At 36.3% G+C, this 24,573-nt stretch overlaps 1 protein-coding gene across 1 annotated transcript in view; it reads left to right on the top strand.

Moving 5' to 3' along the window:
• ascc3 (activating signal cointegrator 1 complex subunit 3) overlaps window positions 1-24,573 on the top strand; it is a 370,966-nt gene that overhangs the window by 72,698 nt on the left and 273,695 nt on the right. The gene's annotated exons all lie outside the window — the stretch shown is intronic.

A 24,573-nucleotide genomic window follows, 5' to 3' on the forward strand; every position in this document is an offset into this window, starting at 1 on the left:
ATCTATGTACATAGACTGTTCACGTCACTAAAGATTAGTCACACATATGCATTAATTCTTGAGTTAGAGTCTTTTGTAATCCAAAAATTACTTTTTTTTTTTTTACTTTTTTCAATGGCTCCTAACTGCATTACTTCTTCATTTTTATTTTGGACCTCAACTTTGAAGCCATTTTAACACTCGCAATTATTGAAAATCCTTACAGCTGGAGCTGTATTACTATGCAAAATTTCAGTTTCCTATGTGATGTAGTTCTTGAGATATTGGAAGACGTACGGAAATCGACAAAAAAAAAAAAACCCTCACTAAACTGGGCATATCTCAAAAATTATTACAATTTCAGAATTTTTGAGGCTGAAGTACGTGGGACGTCCTGAAAATATGTTGAAATGACATAAAATGGCCCATTTTCTTCTACTTTAGACATCTCACATTTATTAGTATTCACACATGTTGGATGAGTTATCAGGTGTTGTATCAACATGTCCAGAGGTGATCATAGAGCTGATGAATGAGCATGGAGTCAGGAGACCAGGATGATGCCAATCAATCAAGTATTAAACAAACATGAACTGACATGCTCACTATATCTTCAACAAATCAACAAGCAGAAGATGTGTGAGCAACTCTCCAGTCTCTCCATCCACATCGTAAACCTCCACATCCGACCAAACAAAGGCTGCCTTTAAACAACTCTGACAACTAATTCATAAGATCCATGACAGCATTTATACAACACAGACATTTGAAATAATGTGTTTTCATGTAACTCACTCACTCACTCATATGTTGACACAAAAGAGTGTGAAACCAAACAAGGAGAACAGTAAGTAGTGTTTAAACACTAAGTTAAGAACTCTCTAAGTCATTAGAGAGTTTTTAATTATTTAATCTAAATTAACTGCCTAACAATAATTGAAACAAGAAGCAACGCTTTTTAATTGAAATGGATTTTGGTATATGACTGAATCAATGTAAACAATAAATGAACTTAAACATCAAAATTGTGTTTATGATTTTCATCACTGAGTGCTGAGTCACTGTTCACTACGATCACTTTGTTCATTCGTCACTCATGTCATCCACTGTGGATAGGAGACACTGTCTGCTCGGACTAGGACCGCTGTCCGTGCTAGCTGCTACATGTTTAGCATTGAGGTTCGCTACATGTATTAAGGTGGTAGCTTAGGATAGAAGATCTTTGGTCATTGGTAAACTCTTTATTGCACAATTTGTACACAACAGCAAAGACTTCTCTGGTTCACCTGTTCCTTGTGTTGTGGTCTGTGCATCAGTATTATGGGTGTACCAAGAACTCGTGCAATGAGAAAGGTTCTGCTCTGTTTGGAGTGCAAAAAAAAAGCTATCAACTATGTTATTTTTGTGGGTATGATTTTTTTTTCTTCTGTAATTAGGTAATCGTAATTAACGCAATAAAGTCTCACCACTAATTTTGAAACTATGCTCAAGCTTGGGTGGAGCTCGGTCACATCAGCTCTATAAGACACTGAATATTGTGAAATGAATGGGTCTCGTCTCCTAATAAAAACAGGTTTTTTGCTTTTCCAATTCATACACCAGTCTTGTGACTTTGTGCGTTGCTCCTATTGGCCAGTTAGCTATTCTAAAACCTGAATCTGTCTGTAGGAGACCTAGACCACAGCTCACCAACAACAGGTATCAAACTTTTTATGATATGGCCTGGATTGCTCTGCCTCTGGGACCAGTAAATCCTATCTACTGACATCCATTTCAGAGCGATTCTGACCATATGAGAACTATTGGACTGGCTCTGGGACCATTAAATCCTATCTGCTGACATCAACACACAGCGGAACAAACAGATACTTTTGTCCAGGACAAAAAAAATCTGTCAATAAAACCGTTCCCTACATTTAAAGAAAATCTGCTGAAGTATTTGTATTTTTCAGGAAATCCAGGAAAATAACACACATGTCCCAGTGATTGTAAGTAGCTACTGCATAGGAGTGAGTGTATAGGTTTCCATGGCAGCCTTTAAAAGAGTCCATTAATTACACTGCCACTTTCAATCCATGTCTGGCTTCTTCAATTAAGAAAAGTGTAAGCCGCTCAGGGAAATGGCCCTGCTTGCTTGTTAAATAAGACCTTTTCTATATACTTTACTGTTGAACAAGCCAAACTGATTGAATAAATTGAATACATGCTTACATTTGTCCATTTCAAGGGTGAGGAGCGTTTTTATTTCAACATTAACTGATGTCTGGGGCTTGCAGTGAGTCTGGTGTGCTTGGCACATGCAGTAAAGTCAGTAATCGTTCAGTATGATGAGGAAGAAATCCCAGTGAAAAGAAGAAAGCGTGAGCAGCAGAGCCTGAGGTCAGGATGTTCTAATGCACCAGCAGCAGCACTTTCTCTTTCCTAAAAGTTCAGAGCAACTGAAGAAGCCTTTGAAGTGACACGAGTGAAGGTGCTGAGCAGACTCAGACTCACCCTAAAGTGCAACAAAGAGAGCTCTCAGCACAGAGGGCTACAGGCTCATTATATTCACTATGTTTCTCCTTTAATTCAGCACAATAAAACATCCATTGTTTGCACATTCACGAGCACCAGCCCTCGAGTCTCTGTAACATGTGTGGAATGATCAACAGTTTCCAACAAATAATCCAGTAGTTCTCAAACTTTTCCCCACATTGAACGAAGGTGAACTCTCAAGCCCCACCTGCCAAAATAATCCTGACAAATAACAAGTTTAAACAGTAAATGTGTTAAACTAACAGGGAACAAGTAACATATTTCATAATGCAATTTAAAACTTTGCTTGCAATCTGTGCCAAAAATCTCAAGAGAACAGAAAAGGAAACATTTTTTATAGGTCATCTATTAAAAGTTTGTTTATTGTTTCACTCCCTGTGAATTACATGCCGACTTAAAGCATTATTTTTGCAATTTAGTTCCACGTTACATTTTGTTTCCGGTTCCCTGGAGCGCTTCCCCGAGTTCCATTTTTAGTAAGTTTTTTACTGTTTCGAAAAAGTGTGCGTTTTGCCTCCATTGGCTCAATTCAGACTCTACCGCCACAAAATGCACATTTTCGGACTCTGGAGGACCAGACCTATCCAATGATACCAGGCACCAACGTCACAATGCGTGTTACCGACTAAACGTTACTTTTGACAGTAACTAGTATTGTAACGCAATCTTTTTAAAAGAAATAACACCGTTACCATTACAATATGGTGCGTTTGTCTGTTACATTGCTAGCTGCAGTGTACTTCCTGTTTACAGTGGCAACCACTGTAAAACAGAAGAAGAAGAAACATTGTCAGCGATGATTCTGTTTACATCACGTGCGCCAATCATGGCGAGTCAATGCGAGAGCAGGACGTGCTTCTCAGAGTGGAAAATGCTATTTTGTTTTTGTCTCCAAAAGATGCATCGGTGAAGCTAAGCTAACACTGCATTGGTGGACGTGATGGAAGCCTCTGCACCAAAACAACAGCGTATGGATTTTAATGGACTGTGACCGTTATCCAGGGATAGATCAGCAAAGCTATTGCAACTAGGTAATGTGTTGTAAATAAGCAGTGTGTCGCTAGTGCTGAGTCACCGCTAACAGCAGCTCATTAGACTGATAACGTTTAGCAGTGTGTAGCTGAGAAAAATGCTGTGAATTTGTTTTTCGACATTTATTTTTATTTATTTATTTATAAGCATTTTCAACAGCAGAATGTGCACCTGGAATATGCACAGCTTACTTTACATTACTGTGCTAAGGCTGAAAATTACAGTTTTCATTTTTGAGCAGTTGTTTTGTGCTTTATTTGCACATCATTTATAGTTGTTTTATAGCAGTTTTTTGTAAAGCAAAATTGGTCAAACTGTATTCCGAATGTATATTCAGATTGCTTTCATTTATTTATTTTAGAAGGTTTTTTGTGTTTATGTTGTACATTGTTGCTAGTTTTTGTACTTAGCTGTAAGGGAACATTCTAAGGCTAAACACGACTGTTTTATGATGCTAAAGCCACTTTAATTTTTTATCTTTGATTTTGAAGAATATTCAAGTTACTTTGTGTTTTATTTACTGTATTTCACAAATCGTAACATTTTTCAGTTCTCTGCTGGTCTCAGGTAAATAAACTGGTATTGAAAGAATACTTAGTGTTTCAGTCAGATTGGTGTTTGTAAAGATTAATAATGAGCAGAGTTTAGTTCTGTGAATGTAAATGATTATTAACTGTAGGGTTGGATACAATAACATTTCATTTATCAGAGGCTTTTATCCAAAACAATGTTAATACAGGGGCACAGTTGATCAACATTGGATTATTATATTATTACAGCACTGTTATGAAGCCGTATGGACACAAATGACCCAAAATAAATAATACATTCTTTAATTCTAAGTAACTGAAAAGTTACTTTTTCCAGTAACGCATTACTTTTTGGTGTAAGTAATCAAAATAGTAAGTGAGTTACTTTGTGAATAAAGTAACTAATAACGGTAACTAGTTAAGTTTTTTCAGTAACTAGCACAACACTGGTCACAATACAGAAAAAGTCAAAGCTGATGTTACTGCGCTCGGAAACGTTGGCTTTATTTCAATTTTTCTGTTTGCATTGTCAAAATGATTGTTGGGTTCTCAGATTCAGATTCAGAAAAGTTTATTAATCAATTCAGTTTCAGATACATCCCGACCAAGAAACATGAAAGACAATCACATGTCACATGGGGGGACAGGTATGGGAGTACTGGGGAGCAACCACAGCAGGCACGTTTCTTAGATGAGAAATATGAAACTACGGGTAGAAAGAAGAGGTTAAAAAAAAGGCAAAAACCAAACAAGGCCTTTGTAGAGAGGGGCGGAGTTTGGGATCATGAAAAAACTCAACACACACAACATTCAATTTAACCAGAACCAGAACTTTAAGAAGATTCACATGAAATTGAACATGTGAATCTCCCCCTATGTTTTAGTCATAGTCTTTTGCCTAAAATATGCTTTAGTTTTAGTCTAAATTTAGTCGTCAGGATTATTTCGTTATAGTCTAGTATTAGTCAACCAAAACATAAGGCACAAGAGTTTATGCATTTCTTAGATAATCAATTACCATTGATCAAACTGATATTGGATGTTAATCATTTTTGTAAACACACAGATTTAATATGATCAATGTTAATCCAAACGTCTGAATTTTTATTATATATATTTTTTGTCGATTAAAATATTTTGATATAGTTCAGTTTATGTTAACATGCATCTTCTTAAAAATTTTTATAGTCCAGTTATTTTTGCTTAGAAAACGTAGTCAACGAAAACTGATGAAAGACTTTGGTCAACAAAATGAACACTGCACCAGGAGAGCCCTTTTTTGTATGAAATGAATCAGTATGACACACTTAGCTTCACTAAGCATCCACCATTTCCATTAAAACAATGATCAAACGTGCATTATTATTTGCACCAGATGTGTAATAATACCTCCAGATTGCAGTGGTAGTGGCTCTAAAAGATGTTTTATTTCAATGTATACAATCACACTCAATAACATAGTGGTTTTTTAATACTAAATCATAATTGTATGATATCTTATGTAGCAGACCTGCCGTTTTCCCTGAGCTTTACTGAGGAGAGACGAGTGTAGCAGAGAGCGTTTGTGAGGGTCTGCTACAGAATAAAATCCCCCAAAGCAGTGGCTGTCTCAGCCTCTTTACTGACAGCAGCATATCACACAATGCAGAAAGACATACCAATGTGTGAGAGTTTGAGCCACACCAGCTACTAGATTGTCATATTTTCATGTCCGAGGCTGTTCCGAATCTGACAGAGAAGTGACCGAACCCGACCCCAGTCCAACAGGCATTAATAAACTTTATGTCTGAGCCCGATACGGTTCAAATCTCATGTTAATCTCACATTGATGACACATTTATAGGGGTTTAACATAATACTCAACTCACAATATGATATGAAATACAATATAGTGCTCACAATACAATATAAAAAATGGCAAAAATTCCCAATGAAGAGTAACAAATGTGTAACAAATATATGTTGATGAAAAACTATTTAACTGCAAAAGCTGGAGATAGTGGCCATCCTTTATCAACCTTAAAAACAGGTGCGAATCAGAGCTGACACTGCGTCGTACGACAGGACCACCGTGGGACTTATCAAACATTGGTATCTGACCAATCCCAGCACACCAGTGATCAGGTGTTGATAAATGCGGCGGCTGAATTTTATCGTCATTAACATGTTGCGCCCTCAAATAGTCCCGGTTCTGAGGCCCCGCCCACTGAGGTCAAACAAACACTGGCAAAAAAAATACACATTTCAGAGATGAAAATCCATCATCCTCACACCTGTGGTGAAAAAAAACAAAGATGTTCTATTCGGAACTCATTTTAAACGCTCTGTGGAAGAGAATAACAGAGGCAGTGAACAGTATTTCCGTATTGCAAAGGTTTGAATTCAATTCTCAATCACTGAAAATTATGGTTTAAATAAAATGTTATTCATCCACAACCTAAAAGCATAAATCCTGCTATTTGATCAAGACATTTAGACTAGTCAGAGTGGTAATCGCGAGCCCATACACCCCCTGGCCCACTCCTCCCCCCACCCCCGTGCACGCTGTGCAGCGATCAATCCTCATATTAGGGCAGAGATCCTTGAGAGACACCGACATATAGTTTATTGGCCTCAGTTGTCCACACGCTGGAAGCAATAAAATAACACATTAAAAGAAATTAACGAATCCCTTAAACAGCCTCAGTGGATGCTCTGCTTTGGTACTGGTACATCAGATATCGCTCCATTCACCAACGCAATGTCGTGTAAAACAGGTTCAAATAACGGAACACATTTCCTATGTGGTATACAATAGAGTTCCCACGTTGGTCCAACACACAGAGCAGAAACAGTGCTCCTGTGATGCGTTTTTCACACTGCTGAACCTCTGCGTTACTGCCTGGAGGCAGAGTTTAAAGCCTGATTTATGCAACTCAATGGTCGCCAGTGAAAAATATTGTAGGGGGGGCTGTGTCATATCAGGTCAAAGTCAGTTTCAGTAACCATCCCATACAACTGAACAGAAACGGCAGGATATGAGAAACACTAATTATTTAATGCCATTATCAATAACTTGAGGCATTTTTGTCAGGTTCTGTTTGGTTTGTGTTTAGCACTTTCGTTCTGAGTCTTTGTTTATTCTGTGTTCTAGTGTAACTCTTTTCTCTGTGTTCCAGGGATTCCTGCTTGTGGCTCCACCCCCAGTGATGTCTGTGTGCTTGGTTTGTGACTGATTAGCTCCCTCATGTTTCCACCCAGGTGTGGCCCATTCATAATCAAGCTTCACTCACTATTTAGCTGAGTGCTTGGACACAGTATGACTGCTGGATTAATGTTGATGTCATTGTCTACCCTCCTCGTGTCCTGCTGCGTTTAGTTCCCTGATTTCTTCGTGCTGCCTTTTGGATTTAGGTTTTTTTTTTGTTGGAATAAACATGGACTGGTTCTGAGAACGCTATGCCTGCATTCTGCCTCCATCTCTCCTTGCATTTGGGTCAACACCTACCACCATGACATTTTTGCACAAAACATAAACAACATATTGCACAACCACAATTTTGGCAATAAATGACTTTACTTCCTACATGTTTTTACCTTTTTATTTACAGCTGAGCACATGAAACAGTGCATTAGTGGTAAATCGATCAACAGATCTGTTGAAGAGTACTTTGTATGAATATAAAACTGGCCTGGACAAAAATGATGGTACCCATAAATCGACTGACTGCAGTAATTGGCTCAACAACAACATTGTGCAACATTTTCGTGTGTGTTTTATTTATTGTCTGATTATTGTCCCAGCGGTTTTGAAGAGCAAACACAGAAAGCAACATGACACATTTACATGACTGCATCCAGCTAGCCAAGCCTTCTGTACCAAATACAAGATAAGCCTCGTGTATAAACTTTACCTTTTTTGCTGGCTTGTTGACGTTAGGCTGATCTGGGCCTCACTGTTCTATCTGTAGTTTTTCCACTAATGTTCTCCTTGGAGGGAAAAGACTGTTAAGTTTCACTGCCCGGGTCGTCCATCATTGTTGTCATTATCACATCAACGTACTTCTTCTTCTCTTCTTCTTCTTCTTTTTTGAACTTCTGACAGACTAGACACATCTAGTTGCTGCCCTCCACAGGTCCTGTGTTTCCCCACACCACAGACACACTTGGCTTACGCTGGGGCGATATCGCCATCGCCCGGAAAATTATAATTCATATTTTGTTTATGACATGTCATTGCAAATTTAAACACACATGGTGCTCAAAATAATTGATTGTTTATTTTAAAAATCTTTACTTTAAAAAAGAAAAATCTAAAACACCAGGGGAGCGGCGCCCGAGCGACCTCTATTGGCCAGCCACCACTGATGCTACATGTCAGTGGATTTATTGAAGGAAAACCAAAAAAGTGCAGGTATCAGCAATAACGTAAACTTTTTTAAATTCATGTTATTTCCTTTTAATAATCCATTATGATATGTTCTGAATGTGTGTCTGCTTATGCTTCAATGACAGCTGAAGCTTGTTTAATACTTTATTTTCAGACTCGTACGAGATGTTAGAGCTGATCGTAGCGTATGATCACGTCAAAATTGATTTACTGTCGTTTGCATGAAAGTGGTCTAACGCACAACGTATGCTCAGATTGAAACTTAATTGGAACTTAATCTATTTTCCGCAAAAGCTGCTGTATAAAATAAAAGGTTTCTTGAAATGTACAATTATTTTTTTTATATAAAAGAACACAGATGAATTAAATGAAAAATAATACAATTCTCAGGCTCTAAGTATAGCTACATTTATGAACTCTTTGTGAAACTGTTTGCTATGATGTGATTTATTTTTCTGTAGTTTCACAATGTCCGGTGATCATTCCAAAATAAAATTCCAAAAAATTATAATTTACTCAGTAATGGTTGGGTGTAGAAAAGTAACAAATTACTTCTTTTAAAACATACTTAAAGCTGCAGTTTGTAGAATCGTGAAGCGCTCCACACTCCCCCCTCCCTCGCGCACAACTGTAGAACTCTTTGCGACTGTTTTCTCCATAGATACCAATAACAAATGTAGGGACTTTATCTTGTGTTATTGGAGAGTTTTCTAATGTTTTAGAGATATGAAAGCATGTATCACTCACTGTCAGAGCAGACACACTCCACACTACAAATGAAATGGGTCTGTTCTCTGTCTCAACCTTAGATAATGTTCCTCTTAGGTTTTACAAGCTATTTATTCCATCAGTTATCACTACCTCTCTCTGAGTCACGGCAGACTGTGCACGGACTGAAAGAGGATCGAGCGCAGTCCGCCGCACACCTAGTCAGAAGAACCTCCCGGACTCTGTTCCTCCTGAACACATTTGGGCCTTTATTCTGTTGCTTCTCCACCTCAGTCTTAATTTTTCCTCTTGTCGTGTAACCGCTGTGCCAAAAGCTGCGTTAGAGACTTCTACTTGAATATAATGTCATTGCACTGTCCCTAATCTCAGATTGTGAACGGGCATCAACTTCTGACGAGCAGCTTGAGCAGCCAATAGTTATGCTTAAAACAGCTCTTGGGTGGGTCTGTTGGTAGAATGATCTCAGATTGGCTGAGGTCCAGCGTCATGCTCCTGTATTTCTAAAGCTCATTCACTGTCCACTCAGAACACTTTGGATTACAATATGCTCAAAGATGATTGTGGATTTTTGACCAAATAACACCAAAAAAATGTACATAATGCAGCTTTAAGTACAAGTAAAATTACTGATTTAGAAATGTATTAAAAAAGTATCAATAAAAGCTACTCAATTATAGTAACGTGAGTACTTGTAATCTGTTACTTTCACCTCTGATGGAGCAAAACTGTCGGTTATGCACATAAACATTGTTTACAAAAGAGAGCGTAACTCTGTGACATACATTAGTAGAGTTATCCAGAAGAGGCTCACAAAGACGAGTGTTGTGTAGACCTGCTCAGATGAAGTAAGTGTGAGCTCCCTTTGCCCACCAACCATTATAGTCATGTTTAATTCACACAAAACATTCTTTATTTATTTGCTACCTTCTGTCTTCACAAATTTTTCCCCAGCTCAGCTTCATCTATTTATCGTCCTCCCTCTCTCTCTCTCTCTCTCTCTCTCTCTCTCTCTCTCTCTCTCTCTCTCTCTCTCTCTCTCTCTCTCTCTCTTTCTCTCTCTCTCTCTCCGACACACACAAGGATGCACAACGGCTCTTTTCTGTACAATTTCCCTCCTCCTTCAATTTTCCCTCCTCTTTAAGTAGAGATTGCTGTCTGAAAGCGATGAAGCCTGACCGAGATGTCTTGGGAAATCAAAGCTTCTCCCCACCCGCTGTACCAAAACACACCCACATGAACGCACACACAAACACACACACACACACACACACACACACACACAGAAGCACACTTTGAAATATCTCCAAAGAAAATCAGGCAATCAGAAGCTCCTGCAAGCGGATGTCGGTGTTTGAAAAACACAGATATCCCTTCAGAGTTACAAAGGGCAGATCAGGAGCAGCCAAGTTGAAGATGGGAAAGCCTGACGAACACTTGGCAAAGAAAAAGACCCAAACCGCACATGACAAAAAGCCCCCATGCAAAGTCTCAAAGAGCGAAGATAACAAGATAACAGTAGGAGATAACAGGCACACAAAGGCTGTAAACGTGGAGATAAAATACCCACCCACTAACCCTGATCCTGCTGCTAGTGATGTGGCAACAGTTCCATGAAGTGCCTAAAGTGTTTCTTTGCTCTCTCTCATTGTCAAAGTGCAACACTTCCCTCAAGGACACAATTTTCTTTTTACGCCAATAAAAACCATTATGCTCTAAAACTCTGCTTAGTTCTCGAAAGGTCATTGAATGGTTAGAGTGGGTGCCAACTATGTTGCAAGTGGTTGATGTAATAAACAAAGACAACAAGTCAGTAACATGGTGAAAGTTTAATTTCTATCAGCACATTATTTACCTTCTTAGACGAGGCACAATTCTCAAAAAGACTGCATTCATGAACTAACGGTTTGTGGCAAATTGGGGTAAAAGCAGAGTTTTAGACAATTTTGATGTGTTGATCCCAATAATCCATAGTCTCAAGCTGAATTTAAAGTCCTTCATGCTCAAATTCACAGTTTAAAACTGCTTATGAACATGGTTAGCTTAGAGATGGTTTCATGCTTGTGCCAACAACTGTGCAGAACCTTGCGATGCAAATGTCCAAAAACTCATCTACGTTGTACAGCACTGTGTACCTAAGTATTGTTAATATCATCAATGATTATCTTTGCACCGTATGGTGCATTGTGGGGATATGTGCTCTGCAGAGTTTAAGGAGAGCCCAAATTGATTTGACTAAAATCTAACCTAATAAACTGACATTATCACACTCTGAATAGCACTTGTTTGTTAGTAAAATGCTAAAGATTGGCCAAAATCAGCTGTTTTGGCAGCATTTTTTTTTTTTTAATTTAAGAAGTGAAAAGCTCATGTTACAACTTGGGAACATTGATATTCTGAATCAGCATATCCAAATTGACCAAATAAGCTTGGTTCCCCACTTTTACCCCCAGATGTTCCTATCATTCACCTCTTTGAGAGTAGGGCCTGGTCTATCTAAGTTACCTTGTGTTTTACACTTGAATTCCAAGAAGAGCCAAAGTATTAGTATTAGAAGTCCAGAACGTATATTTCCTTATTCAAAATGTCACTGATACCACCTATTTTCCATCAGTAGTATGACATTGATACATATATTTGCTTATCACAGCACAGAGACTGCCTTAGTAAAAGTAACCAATGATCTCCTCTTAGCCTCAGACAGAGGGTTGGTCTCATTTCTGGTGCTCTTAGATCTCAGTGCAGCTTTTGACACAGTGGACCATCATTTATTGCTGCTGAGACTGGAAAGTATTTTTGGGATTAAAGAAACAGCACTAGGTTGGTTTAAATCCTACCTATCAGACAGAACCCACTTTATTCATGTTAATTATCTGTCCTCAGAACATGCCAGAGTTAATCATGGAGTTCCACAAGGTTCAGTTTTAGGACCAATAGTCTTTACATTAAACTATATGCTACAATGACAAATGATGGTAAAGAACAGTCAGCATTTTGCATAACTAAATGTTGCTTATAAAACATATTAGCGAAATGACAGTCCGATCTTTAACCAATGACTAGCCTAATGTTATGTTCATTCTGATAATGTTAGCTCTACTGTTACAGTGCAGGATCGTAAGGCTCTATTCTGGACTAACTGTCATTTATCCAATTCTTTATTTGATGCACTTAACCACACAACTGGACAGTAATCCATATCAGCAAGAACTAATATTTTGAACATTTGAGAGATGTATCGTTGTGGGAAAAACTCGTCTCGGGATAACTGCGGCCCTGTTTACACGGCAACATTTTCAAGTGAAAATGCTAAATTTTGTTGCATTTACACAGCAAAGGCGTTTTGGTGCTTAAAAACTGAACTTTTTAAAAACAGGCTCCAGAGTGGACGTTTTTATAAACACTTCCCTTTCCATCTTCTCATAAACAGGAATCAGACACTTTCTTTGTCACTGATCACATGCCTCACTGTTTGGAATTTAACTGAATTTATCCAACAAAGTGTTGATTTACTTCTCCATCACTTGGATCAATAGAGACGTACTTCATGCCTGCATCAGATTTTGACAACAATCAGAGTGCTTCACTCCTACTTGGAGCTTTACATTTTTGCCCGAACACGAGGTCAGGCTTAATTTCTATCTTTTTAACACGGACTCTGGTTAGCCTCAGACGCTGCGCAGTGAATGAAAGGTGAGATGACGTGTTTGGATTAGCACGAGAAAAACGCACAAATGTTTGCTGAGGAGGTGAATGGAGGCTGTCCTCTGGTCCATGAATAAATTATGTTAAGAAACGCATAAACAACTCGGTCTTGACCTGTTGTGGTGTTGTGTGTGTCACATGTAGAGAGTGTGTTTTACAGCAGTGTTACCTCATGCTCTACAGCAGAAAGAAACTGCTACGTAGCGTGTAGCTGCACATGTTTATAGTTCTATATTGAAAGAGTGGCTAGTAAATAAAGCTGAGTTATTAAAAAAACTTGCCTCGGATCATCCTACATGTGAGCGCCGCACAGGGATTTGAATAGTGTCGGCCGCAATGGGTTCAGGCTTGAAGAGAGATCAGCTTAACTTGGGTTCGGGACGTATTCTGACGGGGTACGGGCTGGGTTGGGTCAAACTTTTTTTAAAAAAAAAATCTGATTTTTTGTGTGCATTAAATGCATCTGAAATGACCCAAAAGCGCAAAAGACGTCCTGAGGTACTATGTTCAGACGCCCCTTTGTGTCGGCGTGTGTGGCACTGATAATGTATAATATAATAAATATGTATTGATTTTAAAAACACTCTTCTTCCACCATCTACTTTCTACTCCATCCTCGACTGGGGGTGTCCCCCCTCCCCCACCGCTTCATCTGGGATGCAGAATTATGACATTATATCATTTTGATGACATAAAGGTCAGCTTGAATGCGAACTGGCCGTTCAGACAGCAGTCGCATTGCAAACTATCAGATATGTATCAATATATATATTTATATCCACATATGAAAGTGGCCTCGGTCGGATTTATAAAAAAATGGAATAGTACTGTTCACATAGACATGAAACAATCAGATATGGATAAAAACATCTGAATTGACCTGCAGTGTCAACATAGCCTCACGGTTGAACCTACAACACTGATCTGATGAGTGCACCATCACCATCCAGCTCTACAAAAGATGTAAATTACGTATTACATTCTGCTTTTCTTTTTTTCTCCACGTACTGCTTTCCAAGACCAGGAAAAAGAAAACAACCGTTCCTCTGCTGCGTATCTTCCACTCCATCAGACTCATCAGGCTGATTAATCGTCACGGTTACAGCACAGCGCTGTATACGCAGCACAAACACTCTGATGATATGGATGACACTTTAATCTAAATACGAGCTAATGGAAAAACCTTTCTACTGCTGAGGACATTATCGACATAGAATCTCCGCCCCCGAGAGAGGGAAGCATCACGCCGCATCCATGAGCCAATCTAAGTGTCCTCGAATCCTAATCTGATATTTTAGAGAATTAGATTAATGGCAAATCAGCAGAAATCGCGGTGATGGACAGAGAAGGGTTGTGTGCAGCAGAAAGGAAGAAAGGCTGTGCTGGTGTTTGTCCCTGTGGCCATGCATTCGCTCATCGATTTTCCTCTGAGATAATTTTCCAGTTTGTTTAGCGACTGCGAGCGCTGTGTCTACCTTCCCCTCAGCAAGATCATTCTCATTCAAAAGTCTTTTTAAACGTGTTATTGACACAAAACAACTTCTCTGCCATTTCCCATCACTGGCTTTTACTTACAACATACACCAGTGTGACACCTGTCGCTGCACAATGTGGTGGAAGATATTAGTGCTGTCAATAGACTACAAAATATCGTGCGATTAATCATTTATCCTCTGTGATTAATTTATCTAATTCTCCTCTTTTCAATCTCACCTAAAAATTGCTGTGAAACATCATCAACCTGAGGAATTTTCATTTAAATTACATTATTGTAAACGCTGATATATAACAAAAAGTCATTTATTGTTTGTTTTTAATAGACGAACCATTTAAAATCCACTGTATGTGAGACTAGACCCAAGAGCTGCTGACACCTTTAGTTTAGACCATCAGGGGAAATATTGATGTGTACTTTAGTCAATCTACAAATAATAGAAAACAGAAAGGAAATAAAACATCAAGTCCATATTGCTATAAGTTATCACATCATAAACATGAACATATTTATGATCAATACAATTAATGAACACTAAACTTGTTGCTTTTTCTCTCCCTTAGTTAATATAAAATAAATAAAACAGACCCATCAATCACAGTGTTGTAAACTAGCACATCAAAAATAACAATGCTCATCACAAAATAAAGTGCTGTAATAACATCAAGCAATCACTTCTAGTAGTAGGAGTAGCCCCGCCCACATCCTCTGTCCACTACAATCATTCATCCACTGACTCTGAAACGTGTCATCTTGTCCAGTGTGTCCTCACCACTTGGTCTAGTGTAGCGTCCGAAAGACTGCTGTACGTGCTTGCTGCTACATAGTTAGCATTGAGATGCTAGCTGCTACATAGTTAGCATTGAGGCGGAAGAGCTGCGCTGTAGACTAGAAGAGCACCGGTGATCCACAAACTGTTTCTTGCACAGTTTGCACACAACTGGGTTTTAGTTTTCCATCCGGTGTGTTTTTTTTTTTTTTAAACTAAAATGAATGCACTCAAAATCTTCTCCTCAGGTTCCACCATTGTAGCCGGTGCAACAGTATTATGGGTATACTGGGAACGCGTGCAATGAAAAAGGTTCCGCGTTGTTTGGGGAGCAAAAAAAACAAGTGATTAATTTTTTGTTTAGTTTAGTTTTTAGTACTGTAATTAATTAATTGCAATTAAAGTTAAAGTGACAGCCCTACAAAATATATTGAGTTTTCTATTTTGGCAATATAGCAAATATCACCTATAACGATACATATATTTTTATTTTATAGCTTATTTAGTATAAAAATACTTTCACTGCTTTCTCTATTTCTAGAGGAGAAAAAGCCAAAAGTGACACACATTGTGCAGCTTTTTGTTAATAAATGTCCCATTGTGTATTTTTCAGTAATTTTGAACATCTTTCTGAGTCGTTTTGTATATTTTTTGGTATGTATGTTGCCCTTGGGTTTTTGTTGTCTTGCGTATTTCTTCCCCTTTTGTGCCATTTTTTGTCTTTTTGTTTATTTGTGTTCTTTCATGTATTTCTGTTGTCCCATTGTGTATTTCTTTCTGTGTCCTTTTGTGTATTTTTGTTGTTCTTTTGTGCATTTCTCTATTTATTTTGTTGTCCCATTGTGCATGTTTTCTCCTTTTGTGTATTCTGTTGTGCTATTAAGTATTTGTGTTGTTCTTTTCTGTATTTCTCTGTTATTTTGTGTTTTTGAAGTTTGTGTATTTTTTTGCTGTCATTTTGTGCATTTACTTTTGGGGGCCGCAAGTTGCTCATGTTGGTGATGCACGCACCAGTTTTTTTGTTGTTGTTTTTTTTTTAACATTCTTTAAAGCACTGTGATGTTATTTTAGTCTGTGTGATATTTTGCATCAACAAATGTAACCCTGAATTATCTTTCTGGTAAAATTCTATTTGAATTTAAAATATCAAGATTTATATCATATATCACCATTTTGAGAAAAAAATATCAAGATATGAATTTTGGTCCATATTCTAATAGAGACATGTGGAAACATGCATTCACACACACACACTTCTTACGGTAAAAGGAAAGTTTATTTTAATGCTACTTCTGACTCTGAATGCATTATTTTGTACTTTTTTTTGTACTCTTCTTACTTAAACTTTATTTTGGAATTTTGAGTTGAAGTCAGTAATAAACATATAATGCAATGTTAAGGAATTCATGTTTTTTTTTTTTTTTTTTCATTTCAGATATGGAAATCAACATGTATAAATTACTTTTAGTCAATTAATGGGGAGATAATCGATAATCGAATCGAATCAAACTGGAAAAATGAATCGTTAGATTAATCGATGCATCAAAAAAATAATCGTTAGATTAAATGTTTAAAAAATAGTCGTTTATCCTAGCCTTAGTGTTGACCAAACCCAGCACAGATATGTTATTTATATCACAGGGAACTGTTTTAAAAGGTGAAAAATGGGAATAATACGTCCCCTAAATAAAGTCAGAAAAACTGTTTTAGACATGAGTCTAAAAATAAACAAGGAAATTGTTTCAATTTCATTTAGTCTTGGAGTACCTGCCATAAAGTGTAAGTTTACCCTAAAACCACTTCTTACTGCTGAATACATACTGTATATGATTAAGTATGACATAATATAGTTTATTTATCCTAGATCCAAGGTCAGTTTTGGCCAATGTCTTAAATCAGCTGTAAAATACACTAAAAAATATTATCTATTATCTGATTTGTTTCTCATCTCTTGGTTACCTTGTTAAGTTTAATCAATGAAAATATTAATATTAATGTTTTTTTCTGTCAGTATATCCCATGATTTTAAATGTTTAAAAATGGTAAAATAAAAATAATTTTGAAGTTTACAAAGTTCAATTATCTAAACTAATTTAGAATGCAATTAAGATTACAACAGCAACAGATTTTTTTCAATTACAATTATAATTACACTATAATTGTAATTAATGATCTATTAGGCGATTACAATTATAATTGCGCCCAAAACGTACCTGAGGCTGCTGATTCCTGTTGCGCAGCCTGAAGTTATTAATGAAACTATATGTGCTATAGAACAGGGATGTCAAACAAGAAAAGTTTACTTTAACATCATTGTGACCTAGTTTTTATATATATATCAATTCAGTTCACTTCAAAAAATTGTGATTTTGTGGAATTTAGAGCAATTTTGTGGAATTGTTTTGAAAATTTGCAAGATTTGTGGAAAAATCAAGAGTTATTTCCACAATTCACAATTAAAAAGGACTGCATTCATGTTATATAAACATAGGAAAAATTCAAGCCCCTAAAAATATATTGTAGTTTTCATTAAATTAGGGAATTTGAGATAATTTACACAATAATTTGCTTTTTACTTTCTTCTGTGGATGCTCTAAAACAGTGATTCTCAAATTGTTTGGCTGAAGTCCCCCCTTTTTCTTATTTCTGAACCAAACTCCCACTTTGTACGACTACAACATTTTGCTTAGAAAACTAATTAAAAACAACTGCAGATCATAATGATGGAACGATAACACACATTTTAATGAATCTCGTTTTGTAAAGAAGTGGAATGAAACAGTATTTAGTTCAGCGATTCTCAACCTTTTTTGGATCATGACCTCATTTTGATTTCAAGAATTTCTGGTGACCCAAAGACATTTTTTTCTAGTTTTTTCTATTAGTTTTTTAACATGTTTGAGCTCAGATTTTTTTTCCATGTGCATTATAGTTGAACTACATTAATATTTCACAAAGTGAAAGTATGGAAAAACAGTTGTTTGAGATTGTGTGTTGTTTTCATTAAAAAAATATTAATAATTTAAAATTTCAAAAAACTTATTTTAATTTCTCAGAAATTTCAGGCGACCCCACACGAGGTCCTGACCCCAAGGTTAAAAAACACTGATTTAGTGGCTCCTGAATAGATTTATTTGTATAGTTTTAATCATTTACACTGACACTTTATTTGTTAATTTTCCTCTCTCTCTCTCTCTCTCAGGTACCCCCTGTAGTACCATTGCGTACCCGTAGGGGTGCACGTACCCTCATTTGAGAAACACTGCTATAAAGGGTCAGATTTGCCCCCTAGGCCTTGAGTTTGACACGTGCTGTAGATGTTTTAGTCACATTTAGTCAAATATCCACGAATAACAACCTGAATAAAAACTATACACACAGTTGTTTGTCCTTTATAGTGTTGATGACATAGACATTATACTGAGTGGTAGAGAAAAGTGTAATGTGTGTTTGCTTTTGGTCTTGTAAATGTGTTTTGTCAGTGACGGAGCACAGACAGAGAAGCCTCATCAAATGTGAAGACATCAGGACGTCCTCAGAGCGATACTCTGAGTAAGTGAAGAACAGCCACAACAACGGAAGTGAGTCTGAATAAAGAAAGACGATTATTAGAAAGAAATGTCATTTCCTCTGTCATTGCCTCAGCGTGCAAAGTCACGCTTCCAGGACGAAGCACAGGGAGAGAATAAAGTCCTGACTCGTATTACGGCCACAACGATCCAGGAAACGGATCTGGTCACTGGTGTCCTCTGAGCGTCCAGAACAGAACGTCTGAGTCAATGTGAGTAAAAAACGTCAGGTCACCTTTAGCTTGACCTCAGTCAGCATCTACGGCTCGGCTATAATCACAGCCTGTCCACTATGATCCTTGTTGAACCTTTGTGTGCCTGGCAGTCAGGGTTGAGGTCAATTACAATTGTAATTGCGTAATTGATAATTATTATTATGGCATAAATGTGATCATATTGCTGTTGTAATCATAATTAAATTGTAAATGTGTTTAGATAATTGACTTTGTAATTGTCGTGAAAATTCTATACAAATGATCTATTAAAATTTAACGCAAAACTTGGGAACCATGTTACAGTTCTATGTACAGTTCTACACAAAATGTAGTTAACAATTATTAACATATGTTTCATATCAAGCTTTTTAAAATATATATAAATCTAGGGGTATACTGACAAAAAAGGCTCAGACGCCCACACTAAAAATATTATTATTATCTATATTTTCATTGATTATGAAGAATAACAAGGTAACCAATAGATAGGAAATAAATTATATGACATTTGTTTTTAGTGTATTTTACAGCTGATTTATGACCTGTTATCATCAGAGATGCTAACAGAAAGCTAACACAAGAGGAAGGTTCACTTTTTATTTATTCATGGCTCAGGAATTGGGATTAATTGCATTTGAACTTTAGTAATTGAGAATGTAATTGTAATTGACTTTCAGAGGAAAATAATAATCATTTTAATTGGAATTTGAACAAATTCTGATGACAGTATCAGTGCGTTCTTATCATGTAAAGCAGGGTTTTTCAACCACTGTGAGAGATCGTCAGCCTTAGGAAATTATTCAAATGTAAGTGTTCATTGCTCATGTTAATAAACTAGATTCACTTCATTATTGAACATTAAATCCATCAATAACAGCCTTTGGATCAAGTCAAACAATAAAGAACAAAATTGAACTATTAAAATGTGTCATATAGTATCTAATATAATAATAATAAAAATGTTATATATATTATATAAATATAATATAAAATTATATATTTATTTAATTAGCAGAATAAAGTTTGATTGTAGTTCTAATCATATTTAATGTTTAAATGTGTCCCTCCCACCGGAGGGACACAAAGATGATTTTAAAAAAGTAATTAAAAATAAATTAATTTTTTTGTTGTTGTTTGATTCCTATTAAAAAACACTTATAAGAATGACTGCAAATTGTAAATTACACTTTTTATTAGAAAGAAGAAATATAAAAGATCATAAAAAACGTTAGAATGACTGTATATTGTTAATATAGGCTACAGTGTTTAATAGTTCCAATGAAAAGAAGCTTGGCTCCAAAAAGGTCGAAAAACACTGACGTAAACATCTCACAGGCCTCTGCTACCAATACATCTCTAGCCTGATCTAGTTTCACATCTCTATGAACTAGCTATGAGTAAAACATGAATAATGGAAGCAGCTTAGTGGTGATTGGGATGTATTTATCAGCAGTGCGTCGGCCTTTTATAAAGTAGATCATTAAATTAATCACACTGAAATATTCAATGTGATGCTTTAATGATAGCACAGAACGTAGCAGTGGTAGAGGCAGGGCCGTGTTACAGCTAGTCTCTCATCTAACACACCTGATTGTGATCAGTAATCAGAGGAGGCGGAGCTTATAACGGGCTGAGAGGACCAGAAGAATCCGTGTATCATTCCTTCATTCGTTTTTCATTATGTAACAAAAACATGAAAAACAAAAAGAAACACTAATTATGTGATATTTGTTTCCAAAACCAAAATGAAAAAAACGAAAACGCCTTGTTTTTCAAATTCAAGCTCTTTTGCCTCGGTACAGAAAACGAAAAACAGAAAACAAACACCTTTGTTTGTTTTCTCCATTACCGATTTGCCGTAATTTATTTCATTTTTTATTAATGTACCCCCTATGACAATTTGTGTACCCCTGGGGGTACCCATACCCCACTTTGGGAACTAGGCACTAAAACATTGTGGCACTAATAGCTGTACGTATAGACGTGGTTGAGACTGTTAATAGTTTTATTTAAATTATGTTCTTATCCTAGAAAGATTAACTAAAGTCTTTTTTTTGTATGTCAACATTAGGGCTGAACGATTTTGGAAAATAATCTAATTGCGATTTTTTTTTTCCCTCAATATTGCGATTGCGATTTAAAATTCGATTATTATTTTTCAAGGGTCTCTTGTCATGTATTTTTCAATGAACACAAGCAATAAAGAAATCTGTTTCATAATAAACAATTTCAGATTTATTTAAACTTTAAATAAATAAGAAATGTAAATTTATTGTTGCACAGATTGCAACAATAAAGCAAACAAATCTGTGGCTTTACCTCTTCAACATTAGGGATGGGTATACTACTATACTACTACTCTTATTGATCCGGTACTTTATTGATACCTTACTTTTTTTAAATCAATGGAAAAACACAAAAAAACAAAAAACAAATAATAACACTAAACCAACTATCTAAACAATACAAATATTCAAATCAAGCATATCAAACAACTTAACAATGAAAAATTGTGCAAAAGGAGAAATAGTGAGCTGATAGCTGCTGCTGCACTGCCTCGTGACAACAAGGTTAACTATGTTGATTTATCCCTGTTTACCGTATTAACGCGCAGCGTTTCAGCTGTAAGATAATATATGATCGCAAGTCACTAGTTTTTTGGCTGAAAACAATAACAAATGTGTAGATAGCGTTTACAGACACAATCACTGCAAACAGTTCCAGATTTGATGAAATGCATTGTGTCCACTGCATTCATTTATTTGCATTTCCTCCTCCCATTTATTGCCCCTCTTATTAGATCCGCCTACTTTACATATTAATCAGAGGGAAACGCGTTAAACGGATTTGTGGGTGCATTGTGACGCGCAGTACACAAGCAGTCCTGATTCCCTGGGCGTGAATTAACGTTTGCACACGTTTTAATAAACCTAAACCTTTAGTGTTTTGTATATTTGTGTAGTTCAGAGGGTGGACGCTGAGTGGGACGGCCTTATGGGGTTGGCCCAGTGTCCTCTCTACTTCTGTTTCTTTGAGTTTCTCTTGAGTTACAGTGTTGGATACAGTGAGACCTTCAATACACACTAAAGAACATGTTACATGTGTTTAAATAAACCATTGCAAAGGAGAAGTGCTGCGACGGTGGAACGTGTGTTCTGCTGGTTAAAGCCGTAAAAGAGTCACACATCATACGCTTGATTTACCCTCAATGAACGATCGGATGATACGATCAGTTTCATCTCATCACACATGCCTGCAGACTGTCACAATAACATCCATTCATTCATTTATTCAATTTATCTGTATATTTATTTATTTATTAGATAGGCACAGTGCACAATAATGAACATATATTGTAGATTCTAGCAAAAGTGCTATTTTGCATTAACCGTCCTTAGTCAGGTAAGAAACAAACATAGAAATAAGACAAGAAAACATAATTTAGCAGATATTTATGAACACAAAGCACATTTATATCATTCTTACTGTAAATCAGGACTGGTTTGAAACACAGGTGTTTATTCACGTGTAAATCAACGGTTTAAACCAGTGGTTAACAATCTTTTTTGTCCCGTGAACCCCTTCATAACATGAGTACCCTCTCCATAGACTCATATGCTTTTTCATTTGTGGAACAAACAGGCTCTCCTAAATGTTTTCTATAAAACAATGAGTGGAATTTAAAGTGGAAATTTGGTAAAAAATAAATAAATAACAATGCAACTATTGTGTGATTATATCAATAGTAAGTTAATATGGTCTCCAATGTCAAATTATTGTCAGAAATGTGAAAAAAAATGGCCTTTACAGCATCAAATAATCTGGTTTCAATCAATTACAAAAACACAGTATTTTATTGAGCAATAGTATTGTTAGTTTGTAATTAATTTGTCCAAACATTAGCCATAAAAGAAACTAGGAATATTTTCTGATTATTTTTAAATTAATTGCTAAAATCTTTCCAAGTACCCCCTGCAATGTGCTTCTGTACCCCTAGGGTACGCGTACCCCTGTTTGGGAACGACTGGTTTAAACAATGCGTGAACTGTCTTTTAAATAAGGCAGCAAGGGTTTAGGTCAGTTACAATTACATTTTCAATTACACATGTTCAATTACAGTTCAATTACAATTACAATGACCAGCATTTTCTCCAATTACAATTAAATTACAATATTTTTTTTTTTAATCATCAGAAAGTCAATTACAATTATGTTCTAAATGACTCAAGTTCAGTTACAATTAATCACAATAACTGAGCCTGAAATAAATAACCTAATAAAAGTGAACCTTCCACTTGTGTTAGCTTTCTGTTAGCATCTCTGATGCTAACAGGTCCTAAATTAGCTGTAAAATACACTAAAAACTAATATCTATCATCTAATTTATTTCCTATCTATTGATTACCTTGTTAGGCTTCCTAATCAATGAAAATATAGGTTTTAATATTTTTGGTGTGGGCGTCTGAGCCTTTTTTGTGTCACTATACCCCGGTAAAATGTGGTAAAGCTTAATATGAAACCCATTTTAATAATTATTAACTACGTGTGTAGAACTGTACATATAACTTTAATATTGTTACCCTGTTTAGCATTAAATTATAATTACCAATTTTTATAGAATTTTATGACAATTACAATTAAGAAGTCAATTATCTGAACTCAGTTAGAATTTAATTATGATTACAACAGCAACAGTTTATTTTTAAATTACAATTACTTTCATAATTATGCCATACTAGTAATTAATTATCAATTACACAATTATAATTACAATTGAGCCCAACCCTGAAGGCAACACAGGATCCCTGGTACGGATTTGTTTCCCATGGAACAAACAATGCTCCAATCACATGCACTGGCAGTAATGGCTTACAAGGCAGATCTGAATGTGTGCCAGAACAGCTGTGCAAACACAGTTTTTGTCCTTTAGCCCGTTCCAATGCTTCCTGCCTTTAGGGCTGAGTCTAGGATTACAGCAGCAGGTCTGTTACTGTTACTCTGCATGTGACGTCTAATGTAACAGGAAGAAAAGAACACAACCTCTACAGTTGGTGTTGATCACAGGGACACGTGCACACCCTTTGGAAGCTATTGTTTTATACAAGCTGTGTTAGTGAGACATGATCAAATAAATAAATAAAATATAAATATAAATAAACAAGTTCTACACCACGGGGAAGGAAAAGGAACCAACAGACACCTAAAGGACAGTAACATACAGTGTAAGGATATTAAAAGCTTCTATTCAGCGTTATTGGCTTTACATCCATCCATTCTCACAAATTCTACAAAAATAAAAAAAATATATATAAATTGATCTGATTACAGACAAATCACAGCAGGGCAGTTAGGGACATTATTTACGAAAAACACATATAAAAACACTCTCACTCTGCATGCACATATGTAGAATCGTTCGCGCACATACAGTATGTAGAAGTGTGCACGCAAGTATGGAATCGCAAACGCACATATGTAGAAGTGTGCACGCACATATGTAGAATCACATACAGTATGTAGAAGTGAGCATGCACGTATGGAATCGCAAACGCACATGTGTGCACGCACATATGTAGAATCACATACTGTATGTAGAAGTGTGCACGCACATTTAAAATTATGAAAAACATGAAATATGTTTGTGTTTTT

Source organism: Gouania willdenowi, chromosome 16 (assembly GCF_900634775.1).
Source record: "Gouania willdenowi chromosome 16, fGouWil2.1, whole genome shotgun sequence".
NCBI classification, from domain to species: domain Eukaryota; kingdom Metazoa; phylum Chordata; class Actinopteri; order Blenniiformes; family Gobiesocidae; genus Gouania; species Gouania willdenowi.